The sequence below is a fragment of the Ornithorhynchus anatinus genome, chromosome X3 (genome assembly GCF_004115215.2).
Source record: "Ornithorhynchus anatinus isolate Pmale09 chromosome X3, mOrnAna1.pri.v4, whole genome shotgun sequence".
Classification (NCBI taxonomy): Eukaryota; Metazoa; Chordata; class Mammalia; order Monotremata; family Ornithorhynchidae; genus Ornithorhynchus; species Ornithorhynchus anatinus.
The window spans coordinates 13,822,589-13,836,501 of record NC_041751.1 but is presented as its reverse complement, the minus strand read 5'-3'; the positions used below and the strand labels follow the sequence as shown (position 1 = coordinate 13,836,501).

Genomic DNA, 13,913 nt, shown 5'->3' with positions numbered 1-13,913 from the left:
ACTTTGGTGTTCTCCCTGTAGTAAGCACTCAAATAGGGGAAGCAGCGTGGCTCAGTGGCAAGAGCCTGGGCTTCGGAGTCAGAGGTCATGGGTACGACTCCCCGATCTGCTACTTGTCAGCTGTGTGACTGTGGGCAAGTCATTTCACTTCTCTGTGCCTCAGTTACCTCATCTGTAAAATGGGGATTAACTGTGAGCCTCACGTGGGATGATCTGATCACCCTGTATCTCCCCCAGTGCTTAGAACAGTGCTCTGCACATAGTAAGTGCTTAACAAATACCAACATTATTATCATTATTAATAAATATCACTGACTCCTCTAGACAGTAAGCTCACTGTGAGGAGGGAATGTGTTGGTTTATTGTTATATCGTACTCTCCCAAGTACTTAGTACACTTAGTGCTTTGCACACAGCACTCAATAAATACCACTGAATGAATGATGGGTACACTCTTAACCATTCTATCTAAAATGTGAGTATCCACTTGGTCTGCTCTAGTGTGAGGTCCTGGAGGGTACAGAGCATACCTACTGATTTAATGATACTCTCTCAAGCACTGAACTAAGTGCTCCCAAAATAAGATTTAGCAGGTTTTGGATCTTCCCTGATGCCCATGCTTCAGGTGCAGCTGCTTCTGGTGGAGCTGTCGGGTAGTAATAATGCTGTTTGCGGAGTGGATTTTGTCATGGAGCTGCTTCTGCTTGGCAGGATGCCCAGGGAAAAGGTGGGATGGGTTTGTAGTAGAGGCTGCCTGAGCTTCTTCACTAGGATTCTCCTTGCTGTAGCTGAGGACTTCCCGACCGTCTGGCCCTGTACTTCCTTGAAGGCTCCACACGATTCCTCAAGACCCAGCTCTACTCCCTTTGAATCCATGCATCCAGAGGAAGCATGGCTTAGTAGGAAGAGCGTGGCCTAGTGACGAGGAGCATGGCTTAGTAGGAAAAACACGAGCTGGGGATCAGAGGGCCAGGATTCTAATCCTGGCTATGCCCTTATCTGCTGTGTAACCTTGGGCAAGTCACTTCATTTCTCTCTGCCTCAGTTCCCTCATCTGCAAAATGGAGGTTCAATACTGGTTCTTCCTCCTACTGAGTACTCCGTGGGACCTAATTATGTTGCAACTACCTCAGTGCTTAGTGCAGCACTTAAGAAATGGTACAATTATTAGCAGCGTGGCTCAGTGGAAAGATCCTAGGCTTGGGAGTCAGAAGTCATGGCTTCGAATTCTGGCTCGGCCACTTGTCAGCGGTGTGACTCTGGGCAAGTCACTTAGCTTCTCTGTGCCTCAGTTACCTAATCTGTAAAATGGGGATTAACAGTGAGCCTCATGTGGGACAACCTGATTACCCTGTATCTATCCCAGCACTTAAAACCGTGCTCTGCACATAGTAAGCGCTTAATAAATACCAACATTATTATTCTCTATGCCTTGGTATCTTCAGATGTTAAATGGGGATGATTCAATGCCTGTTCTCCCTCAGTATTAAAACTACAAGCCCTGTGTACTTCCAACAGATGAATTTGCACCTGCCCCAGTGCTTTGTATAGTGAATAGCGTAGAAAAGGGCTTAACAATTATAATAATAATATCCATAATAGTCACTGTTTGTGAAACCTTACTAGAATGAATGAATACAGACTCTAGTCTTACTAGGACTGTCATGAGCTACTGATAAAGTTCCTTCTGGGAGCGTAATACACAGATATGAAGTCATCCCAAACCATAAGTACTCTAAAATCTATTTGACAGGACAAGAAATTTTACATTTTGTTTCAGTGTTTATGGGTCCATGTTAGATGGAGTCTTGAGCAAAGAAGGAAACAATGGATAGAAAGTAAAAAAGGGAAAAGGCTTATGGGCAATTTCTGTATATTTAAAGTTGATAATGCAGTAGCTTAGAAACATTTAGAATTAAGAATGTTTTACCCATCCAAAGTTCCACATTTACCTGCTTGTGGAGAAATATGAGATTGCAGAAGTGCCAATTTTCAACACCTTCACTTTCCAAGATATATTAATTCTGTTTGGATGCCCTTGAGGAACACCAGCAAATCAGTGATCCAATAAATGGGTGTAGAGAGAATTTCTCCCACAGATGAAGTCAAACATATTATTTGAGGAGAGGCAGAGAAAGGAGAGAAAATATTAAAAAGGTCTCCCTAAGGATGTATGAGAATCCAATTTTATGAATGGCAGGGCAAGCACTTTCAGAGTTATAGATGATGGCAGTTTCAAGATGACAGCACTGTTTAAGTCAGTCAACCAATCACTGATATATATTGAGTATATTATATGGAACACTGTACTAGGCACATGGAAAAGTACAATACAATAGAGTTGGTGGGCATGATGCCCATCACAAGGAACTTAGTCTACAAGTAGAGTGACCAAATGCAGTGTCCCAGAGTAGGCACATTTGAACAGGCAGACACTCTTAGTCTTAGCAGCATGATCTAATGGAAGGAGTACAGGTCTGAGTTCTAATCATGACCCCCTCACTTGTCTGTTGTGTGTGTGTGTCACTCATCTGTACCTCTGTTCCCTCATCCACCAAAAAAAAAAAAAAATGGGGAATCAATACCTGTTCTCCCTCTTACTTAAACCGTGAGCCTCATATGTGAGCTGACTATCTTGTATCTACCCCAGTGTTTAGTACGGTGCCTGACAAAGAGCAAATGCTTAATTAATATCACAGTTACTACTATAATTGTATTAAGGAACCTGAAAGGATCGCCAGGCATGGCAGGCGTTCTTATCATGTACTAGGATGCTCTGAGGGCTGCAGGAGTAATGAGAGTCATTTTTGAGTCCCCAAAAGGGATATTCTTTGGGAGGCACCCAAATCACCCCTTTCAAAGACAAACCTGCACAATGACCAAGAGGAATCCAGCCTTCTCAGCTATGCCCTAATGTAATTGGCCTTAGTCAATTGACTAATAGTATTTATTGACTGATTACTGCATGCAGAACACTCTACTAAACATTTGTGAGTTCAAAGTAACAGAGATGGGTAGGTACGTTAATTCTCCCAGGGGTGACCACAGCTTGTTCTTGAAGCTAAGAAATGCCATAATCACAGTATTTTATAGGTTTCGGGCTGGAAATACAAATAATAATAACAATGATAACTGTGGTACTTGTTAAGCATTTACTATGGGCCAACTAACGTAAGCACTGGGAGAGATACAGTATATACAGATAGGATGCCGTTTCTGAGTCTCATGGGACTTACAGTTTAAGTAGACAGAAATCAGGCATTGAATTCCCATTTTATGGATGAGAAAACTAAGCCACAGAGATTTGCCGCAGGTCCCGCAGAGGTAAATAACAGGGCTGGGATTAGAACCCATGTCCTCTGACCACCAGGCCTCTGCTCTTTCCATTGGACCATCCTGCTTTTCAGTTGCTAAGGGGATTCAGGTTGAATAAAGCAGTTTCATTATTTACCTTAAAGTACTGCTGTTTTATACCAGAAGCCTCACAACATTTCAATAGTAATTTTATTGAGGGTCCATTTTTTGCAGTATACTCTATAAAGCATGTGGATGATGACACACTTGGGAGGCTTGCAAATGATAACGTGTACTTTTTTTCTTTTTTTGTGGTACTGAAGTGCTTACTATGTGTCAGGCACTGTTCTAAGTGCAAGGTAGATACAAAATAGTCATGTGGGACATAGTCCCTGTTCCACATAGAGCTCACCGTCTTAATTCCTATTTCACAGGTGTTTATTGAGGCACTGAGAAGCAAGTGACTTGCCCAAAATCACATACTGGGCAAGTGGCAGATCTGGGATTAGAACCCAGGTCCTCTGACTCACAAACCCATGGTCTTTCTACTAGGCATCACTGCTGCTCAAACCTCGGACATATTTACTCAATCATTTGCTATGAATTCTCCCTATTTCTGCTATCCCTAACTGTAACAGTTTTTCTTTATTGCCTCTAGTAACTATTTATAAATGGTTTGTCAGGTCCAACTCTCCTGCTGGATTGCAAGGCATTTCCTTTGTACTCCTTAGTGCTTAGTATAGGGCTCAATAAGTAATGCATTCTATTCACCCTTCAAAGGGCTATTTTTACGTGAGTAGAGTTTAAAGCAAACAAAAAAATGTTCAATTTTTTTAAGGCACACCCTTGCATGTAGATAAAATGAGTCAGAATTAACTTCGAATACACAGATGTGAACATAACATACAATACAAAGGAGAGGTGTATCATGGAGATAGATTTGTCTTGAGCAAGTGTCTTTACATGTAGATTTGGAATGGTTGGTCCTTTGTGTTCTATGTCTGGAAGAATTGACTCGCCACAGAAAGTCCTGCTTTTGTGAAACCTATTTTTGTTAACATTGAAGTTGGGGTGATACGATCTGGTCTCCAGTGGCCTGTCTGTATCTCACCTTATTTATCGCTGCTGGCAAAGGGAAGTGAGGGAACAGCTTTAAGAAAATCGTCTTAACCTTCTTAGGAGGTTGAAGGAGATGGGAATGAACTGTTACAGGCAGCAAAAAAAAAAAAAGTTTCGATTAAAAATTCCAAGTATTCCACCTTTAAGTTCAATAACTGATTTTAGAAAGCTATGGGTTCCATTCATAACTAATGGGATAAATGCTAAGGATTGTCCCGTTCCTCTACAATATACATAGTAATAGCTTTTTACATTTGAGTAGAGGTTCCACCCCCCCCCCCGCCCCCGAGTGCAATCTTGATAGGAATCACTACGTGCTTTAAAATGCACCACGTGAGTGTGTTTAAATGCATTCTCCCCAATTCATTAAGGGACAAATTCCTCCCACCTGCTGCTACTCTGTAGCAATGCAGAAACCTTATGTCCAATGCCCGTGGATCTTTTTCTTTTTTCCAAGCTGGATACCCGTTTGCCTTGAAGGGCCCCAAAGTTTAAAAAACCAACAGATACTTCTGAGCCTGCCATCTCCCTCACTCTTCTCCTTTAGAGATCAAACAATGGAAAACACTTCACCAAACTCTCATTGTTTATACTGGGAAACCCTCCAGGGATGGAAACCTGGCTGTTGATTGGCTGGTTAAATAGAGGTCTATTAGGTGCAGACAGGCTAAATTGGTTATACAGCAGCAGAAGGAGCTCAGATTCAGAGCTCAGTATGCTACAGGGGAAGGGAAAGACAGAAAGAGAGGAGAAGAGAGAGAGGCTGGCTGGCTCAGAGCTTCAGAATCTGTGTGAGTGCTGTGCTTAAATATACTGCTTCCTAGCTCCCTCAGTGGACAACTAAGGAGCTCTCTTTTCTTTTGCTAGGAAAAAAAAATCTCAGAGCCTCTGCAAAGTGTTAACCGACCACATCCTGGAGTAGTTCATCTTGCCTCTGCACCTTGGAAGAAGAGGCTCATTGGTGGGGGGGAAAAAATGCTACCAGCTCCTATTGCAACTTCCAGACGCCACAGAGAGAATATAATCAGCTGAAGCCTCCAGGTAAGGACGTTTATGTTTATCTCTGCCTTATTTTTTCAGCCATTTCTGGAATGTATGTGCTGTTTGGGTTTAAAGCTGAAGCAGTGATTATGCTACCTATGGAAATGAATACTCGTAAATGGTAAAACTATTAAAAAAAATAATAAAGCCGTATGATTTCTACCTAAGCAGGCAAAGAAGAGAAAATGAAGGACTTGACTGTAGTTAAAAGCAAACGCTCGAGCTGAAAATAGCATTTTTCTATCGGCTTGTGAATGGTACTGCTTTTCCATTTCCTTGCAATAAAAAAACGTCCCACAGCTGCTCAGCAACTTAGGTGAAGGGCAGAAAACCAGAAACGTTCCCTGAAAGAATGAATTCCTTAGTGTGGAATTTGTGCAGGTAGAGATGTTATTTTCCCTGGTGGTGACTGCCAATTTTCTTATTGCCTTTTGAGAGTAAGCTTAACTTCTGAAGCAAGATGATCTATTGTAAAGTAGGGCATTAAACTGCCATTATCTTAAGGTTAGGACAATGAGAGTTATTCTGTCGGTGAAGAAAGGACAGGGACGGGGTCCTAGGACAGGGGATATGAATTCCAAGGTTTTGCACCTGATTCCCATCATGTTGGATTCCTGTTTCTGATGGGACAATGCTACTTTTCTCCCCACGTTATTCAAGGACATACCACAGACTTTCCTCACTTTGTGCAGGATGGGGTGAAGTTTTTATTTCATGTCTGGAAGGTGACGGGTTCTAAGAGAAATAGTCATCTCTGGATTAGGCAGCAGTCACAGAGTTGATCAGCTAAGGGGTTTAAAGGTGACAGGAGTCAAGTACAAGGGAGACAGCTTTGTGATTTGAGTCGAAATGGAGTCAAATAGTCCTGGGAGGAATGGTGAAGTGGCAAGTTGATTTGTTTTGCTTTGTGAGTGTACAAGAAAGACATTGGGTCACAACTACAATTTTCTCTTGGAGTGAAGTTTCCTGAGTTGCTGCTTTCCTTTCCTCAAAGGACAGAGTACCTTTTCATAAAAAGGAGGCACCACTTTCCTCAGGCATGTTCAGTTAGAAAATTAGCCCAGTTGCTTGTAATCCTGTTGGTAACAGAACTTCTGCTGGTTTGAAACCAGAGTGCAGTGTCATGGTTGCTAAAAGCATCTTTTCCTTTTTGTTTTTCTTTACTTGGGTTAAATCTTATGCAAAACTCAAAGCATCACAGCTCTTCCAAATCTTTCACTCCCCAGCATATTCCAACTGGGAATAATGAGTGAAAGTCTGCTTGTAATATTGTGTCTCTGATAATAAATAGTAATCCATGGTAAATATTAAAAGTTCACCAACTAAATGTGTGCATCATAGATACCTTTTAAGAAGTTCTGGAACCAGAATTTTCTGGAAAGAATTTATTCTGTCATAAGTAAAACTGTGGCTTTTTTGCCTTAGGCTGAAATTGATGTTCATGCTTTCAAAAGGGTTTTTATTATCCCTTTGAAAAAAGCCATGTGAGCTATGTAGTATAAAGCAATTGAAGAAGATATCTGGAAGTATTCTGAGGATACTGATATGCCTATTTACCTACTAGAATTATGCACTGTGGAGTATGATTGCCAGGTGTCCCTTCATTGTGATTTGTAAATGGGAAGGATGCCAGACTTTGTGACCCATTTTATACAGTTTATTGGCAATTTGAGTAAAACCAATAGAAAAATTGGTCATCTTTCACCTGAGGGTAAATACAGTTGAAAGGGAGATTTGACAATTTTATTCATTAGCATAAAAGAAGGCGTGGGAAATACTCAAGTCCCAACAATAAGGTTCTCAAGATTGGCCATTGTTTTCAAATGGGGCCCACTACTTGGATCTATGCTAATTGCTCTGCCCCACTTCAAAACCTTACTGAAGGCACATATCCTCCAAGAAGCCTTCCTTCCCTGCATGTGTGACTAGGCTTCTGTCCCCTTCTCCCCTAAGACTCTCTCCTTCTCACACTTCCTTCTGTGCTGTTCTTACTTGCTCCTTCATTCATACTCCAGCCCATCCCCACAGCACATACGTATATATCTTATTTATTTATATTAAGGTCTGTCTCCCTCTCTAGACTGTGAGCTTATTGTGGGCAGGAATGTGTGGTGTTATACAGAAGCAGCGTAGCTCAGTGGAAAGATCACGGGCTTGGGAGTCAGAGGCCATGAGTTCGACTTTCAGCTCTGCCACTTGTCAGCTGTGACTTTGGGCAAGTCGTTTAACTTCTCGGTGCCTCAGTTACCTCATCTGTAAAATGGGGATTAACTGTGAGCCTCACGTGGGACAACCTGATTACCCTATATCTACCCCAGCGCTTAGAACAGTGCTTGCCACATAGTAAGCGCTTAACAAATACCAACATTGTTATTGTACTCTCCCAAGTGCTTAGTACAATGGTTTGCACTCAGTAAGTGCTCAATAAATGCAATTGATGAATGCTAAATGTCTTTGAGAGAGAGAAAATTCCCATGTATAGTGGTCAAGAAATCTTGAAGTGCACAGAAGGCATATTGGAAACGTTGTAATAATGAGGGCCAGTCTGCATTTGAAACTTCATTACCAAATTTTACTTTGTTTTTTCCTCAAATATACTCATGCTGTAATTTTGTAGATACATGATATACTTTCAAGTATGTCTTACCAGCCATATGTGTGTCATTACTCAGACCGTCCAGAGATTCACTTTTACACATTTTGCTCATTTTTACCCCATTGCATCACTTATTGTGAGGTCATGTTTCATGTGTTTCACACAGTGCCATTGCTAAATCTATTTTTCAAATAAACATAAGAATTCATCCAATCATGAATTGGAATGGCTCTGATTTAGCCTGTCCATTTGAATTTTTTGGCCAAAATATGGGAAGAGTCAATTCACTTTTTTTCTTTCTGTGTATCCATCCCTTTTTGAAATCACTGTTTGCCTTGCAAACCTTACAATCGACTCCATATTGATTCTCTCTTTTTGCTTTTTTGAGTGGAACTGAACCTGCCCTTTCAGTAAAATTTCCAACTCAGATCAGTTGTATCTGTTTACAAACTATCGTTTGGCACCCGATAGACTTTAAAAACTCAGAAGCAGCAAAGTCTGCTTATTTCCAGAGATAGATAGCAAAGCCAATAGGGGGCTCTTTCTTCCTGTGTTTTGCACACAGCTGGATGATTGGATCCCCACATTCAGTTCTTACAATCATCTTCCAAGGATTCATTTTGTATTCTCCAAAAGATCACTTATTTCCCCCTCCCCAACAGATCAGAATTTGAATTGTACACACTCACAAGACTTTTTTTTTTAAATCGTGCAAGAATTTATTTTTTTTCTGAAATGTCCATTCAGTAGACCCATTGTTCACTCCTGTTTTGTCTACATTTGTGGATAGGAATGGCCTTTTAATAGGAACAAGTGATATTAAATGTTAAAACGTTCTATACCATGCATTTTTAAAGATCTGTAGGCTATTCTGAATAATGTTGAACAGTTATAATCTGATTAGAAAAAAACAATCGCTCAAAAAAAAACCACTACATTTTTGTCTCAGCCATTTGCCTAGTTGAAAATAAAATCTCATAAAAAGAGAGTATCAATCTCTTTGGAAGGTGATATTCTTTCTGAGGAACAGCTGGAAAATAGAAGTTGATGGTATCTGAAAAGAGCAACAGAATTGGAAATTCTGCATTGTATACTGTAATGTTGTTGTAGAAAATGAAGTGTCCATTGGAAAACACATTTTTCATCTCCAAAATGAAGTCTAAAATTATGCATGCAGAGCATCAGGAAATGCTGATCCATCACTGGGATCCAGCCAGGATTGTCCTTCACATTTCTTAGGAAAAGAAGGTTCTGTGTTGCAAGACCTGAAGTAAATTTAGTAATATCACTGTGTCTGCAGTGAGTTTGGGAAGGCAATTTTTTTTTTTCATTTAATGTCGAGTATGGCCTAGAAGAAATAACCTAAGGTCAGTGATTAGGAGACCTGAGTTCTGCTTCCAGGTATGTCCCATCCCTGCTGTGTGACCCTGTAGAAGTTACTTAATTTCTCTGGACATCAGTTTCCTTGTGGGCAGAGAATGTGTCTACAAACTCTGTCTTATTGTAATCCCCAAGCCCTTAATACAGTGTTGTGCGCACAGTAAACACTTGATAAATATGATTGATTTCCTTGTCCATGAAATGGGCATATTAATACTTGTCTCTCCCTGTTTCACAGAACTGTCATATTAACATACAGTCATTGATATTAAAGTGCTTTGGAAAATTAGAAAGTGCATCATTAAAAACATAGTATTATGTAGTCACTATAGAAAAACAAGCATGCTGTTTGGATCTCAAAAAAATCAGTTTGGATAAGGATGAATCGTAGCACAAATGTCAGGTGGAAACAACCGAGTAAATCATTGTCTCTGCAATCAAGTGTACATAAGGAAGTGTATGGGTGGCTGTGAGCTTGATACCAATTAGTTTGGGGCAAGGTTATGGTAACTCATCCTTATGGATTTGCTATATGTGTTCTGGCGGCTTTTTTTTTCCCCTTACCGCTACCAAAATCATAGCATCCCTGGGCCCATGCTCATTGTCATATTTATTGAGCACTTACTGTGTGCAAAGCACTGTACTAAGCACTTGGGTGAGTACAGTTTAACAACCGACACAACAGGCAAAAACAAGCTACAGTCTAGAGGTGGAGATAGGAATCAGTATACATTAATTGCAGATATATACGATATATGCATATGTGCTGTGAGGAGTGCATATGTACTCCCTGTGTTGACCACAAACTGCAGATCAAAGAGTAGAAAGTTCTAGCTCCAATCTGCCTAGGGGGGTTGGAATCATGCTCCTGATTTGTCTCTAGAAGGAATGCCATATAAGGATAGATATTAGGCCAAAAATTGTTGGACAGCAAAAGTCTCAGGGCTGCCTGATAGCTATTATAATAATATTAATAATGATAAATACCATTTAAGCTGCTTGCTATGTAGCAATCACCAAACTAAACATAGATACAAGATAAAAGATGATCAACTTGGAACCAGTGCCTGTCCTACTTGGGAGGAACAGTCTGTTTTACAAAAGTGGAGATTGGTAGGGCAATGCATCCTCTCATTGATACACAAACTGAAATGTCAAGTGTGGTAGAACTAAGTACTCCCTGTATTCCGATCTTGAAATAAGACTATACCATCTATCAGTACTGGGTCATGATAATGACACCTGGAATGCAGAAGTGCCTTTTTTTTCCCCCAAATTGCTTTCCCATAAATCATGCTCTCCTGCCTCAAATCTGATAGTTACTCTCCCCAGCTTCAAAACCTTATTGAAGGCACACCTCCTCCAAGAGGCCTTCCCAAACTAAGCCCCTATTTCCTTTTCTCCCACCCCTTCTGTCACCCTGACTTGCTCCCTTTGTTTTTCCCCTCTCCCAGTCCCACAGTACTTATGTACATATCTGTCATTTATTTGTATTGCTGTCTGTCTCCCCTGCCACCTAGATTGTTGGTTAGTTGTGGACAGGGAATGTTTGTTTATTCTTGTACTCTCCCAAGCTAATAATAATGTTGGTATTTGTTAAGCGCTTACTATGTGCAGAGCACTGTTCTAAGCGCTGGGGTAAACACAGGGGAATCAGGTTGCCCCATGTGGGGCTCACAGTCTTAATCCCCATTTTACAGCTGAGGGAACTGAGGCACAGAGAAGTTAAGTGACTTGCCCACAGTCACACAGCTGACAAGTGGAAGAGCTGGGATTCGAACTCATGAGCCCTGACTCCAAAGCCCATGCTCTTTCCACTGCGCCACGCTGCTTCTCCTTCTCCTTCGCCAAGCTCTTACTACAGTACTCTGCACACAATAAGCACTCAATAAATGATTGAATGAATTATAAATTACTTTAGAACAAAGCTCGGCACATACTAAGTGCTTAACAAATACCATAATTATTATAATTATAAACTACGCTCATCATGGGCAGGGAACATTCTACTAACTCTGTATCTCTCTCTCCCAAGCAGATAGAGTGCTCTACTCACAGTCAATAATATTTTTTTTTAATCGTATTCATTAAAGATGTACCGTGGCCTAATAGAGCGTGGGCCTGGCAGTCAGAAAGACCTGGGTTCTAATCTCTACTCCACCACTTGTCTGCTCTCATGTCGGACAAGTCACTTCTCTAAGCCCGTTACCTCATCTGTAAAAATTGGAGGTAACATAAGGGACATTGACTCTGCCCAACCAGGTTATCTTGTATCTACCCCAATGTTTAGTACAGTGCCTGTGGCATAGTAATTCTTTAACACATTCCATTAAAATCAAGTGCTTCCTGTGTGCAGATAGATCACCCTCCTGACCTCTTGGAAGACTGCAATATAAGGAAATTGATAGACACTTTACCCAAAATGAGTGTACAATCTAGGAGGGTAGACAGACATGGATGTAAATACATGACAGATATGTGCTTTGTGGCTTTAGGCAAGTCCTTTAACTTCTCTGTGCCTCAATTACCTCATCTGTAAAATGGGGATTAAGATTTGTGGACCATAGACTGTATTTAACCTTGTATCTTCCCCAGCACTTAATACCATTGGTGCATAGTAAGCATTTAAAAACCACCATTCAAAAAGGTACTGAGGGATGGGAGGATAAAAAGATGCAAATCCAAGAATAAGAATAGCACAGAAGGAAATAGGTGAGGAGGAAATGAGGGCTTAGAGGATGGCCTCTTTAAGGAGATGTGATTTTTAATAAGGCTTTGAATGTATAGTGTTTTTTTTTTTGGTCAAATATGAAAGGGCAGGATGTGGGTGAGGGGTCAGCAGCAAGATAGATGAGATCGAGGTGCAGTGAGTGGGTTTGTATTAAAGGAGTAAAGTGTGCGGCTTGGGTGTGGTAGGAAATCAGGAAATTGAAGTAGGAGGGATCCAGATGATTGATTTAAAGCTGATGATAAGGAGTTTGTTTAGTGCGTGGTGGATGGGCAACCACTGGAGGTCCTAGTGGAGTGGGGAAACATGGTAGAAAGATGATCTGGACAGCAGAGTGAAGTATGAACCCGAGTGGGGAAAGATAGGAGACAGGGAGATCAGCAAGGAAGCTGATATAGTAATCAAGGTGGGATAGGATAAATGCTTGGATTAATATGGTAGCACTTTGATGGAGGGCAAAGAGCGCATTTTAAAGATGTTGTGAAGGGTGAACTGATAGGATTTAGTGATACATTGAATATGTGGGTTGAGTGAGAGAATTGAGTTGAGGTTAATGCTAAGGTCATGGGCTTGTGAGACAGGGAGGATGGTGGTGCTGTGTAAAAGTCATTTAAGTGTTCAGTAAATACCATGGATGATGAAGATGTCATCTCCCTACTCTCGTTTTGCTTTCCTCCCTGTATACTGGGAATAGAAACACCAACGACAGTAATAGAAAGCTAATTTCAAAAGTGCTGAGAAGCTTAAAAGTGCTATAGAAATTCGGAGTCTTTATGAAATGACCATTATCAGATACAGCACATTAAAAAAAAAAAAGCTTTTTGTTTGGTTACCTCTTTGGTTGTCAAACAGCCAAAGATGTATTCTGTTGTCCTAAAACACTGATATTTTTGAAGGATGTGAGGCTTGAAAAATGCACAGGCCGATCCCTTTCTGGAAGATAATGACTGTTCGCTTTGAAACACTGAGTACAATGTGAAGATCTTGCAGATGGTAAGGTAGATTTTTTTCCCTCAGGTCCTCGTCTTCATCCTCTTAAGCAGAGTTGAGCTCCAGTAAATAAATGTGCTTGCAAAAATGTGCTTGCAAAAACAACCACCTGTGGCATTACCTTAATTATTCATTTTTTTCTTCATGAATTCCCCAGGTAATAATGTTTGACATTTACCTATTAAATTCTCCAAATGTCAGTGACCACTACCCATATTTTCCAGCCAAATCTGCAGTGTTTTGCCATTATCTCTGCTCACAACTTCCATGAAGTGCTGTACTTAGAAGATGGAAGGACAGTTTTGTATTACCTGAAGTACTGTAAACTGTGTAAACTCCTTGCTATAGTGTTATCTCTTTGAGGGCTGGAATCACGTTATCTAATAATGATTAATAATTTTGGTATTTAAGCACTTACTATGTGCCAAGCACTGTTCTAAGCCAAGGGTAGATACAAGGTCATCAAGTTGTCCCGCGTGGGACTCACAGTCTTAATCCCCATTTTTCAGATGAGGCACAGAGAAGTGAAGTGACTTGCCCAAAGTCACACAGCTAAGTGGCAGAGCTGGGATTAGAACCCATGACCTCTGACTCCCAAGCCTGGGCTCTTTCCCCTGAGTCACACTGCTTCTCTAGTGTACTGTTATACTCCCCCAAGCAATTAGTACAGTGCTCTGCAAATATCAGGTGCTCAATAAAAGTCATTTAAGGCAGAAAGCACTTTGCCTAATTATTTTTTACTCTCTCAAGAGCCTAGTACAACGCT

At 40.8% G+C, this 13,913-nt stretch overlaps 1 protein-coding gene across 2 annotated transcripts in view; it reads left to right on the top strand.

Annotated features, from left to right (window-relative positions):
• Positions 1-5,059: 5,059 nt before the first annotated feature.
• The window catches only part of CDH18 (cadherin 18), a 450,368-nt gene continuing 441,514 nt past the window's right edge, over positions 5,060-13,913 (top strand). For both annotated transcript variants that reach the window (XM_029053976.2, XM_007655498.3), the window contains exons 1-2: positions 5,060-5,203; positions 5,280-5,453. The gene's annotated coding sequence lies outside the window, so the exon portion shown is untranslated. The remainder of the gene's footprint in view (positions 5,204-5,279; positions 5,454-13,913) is intronic.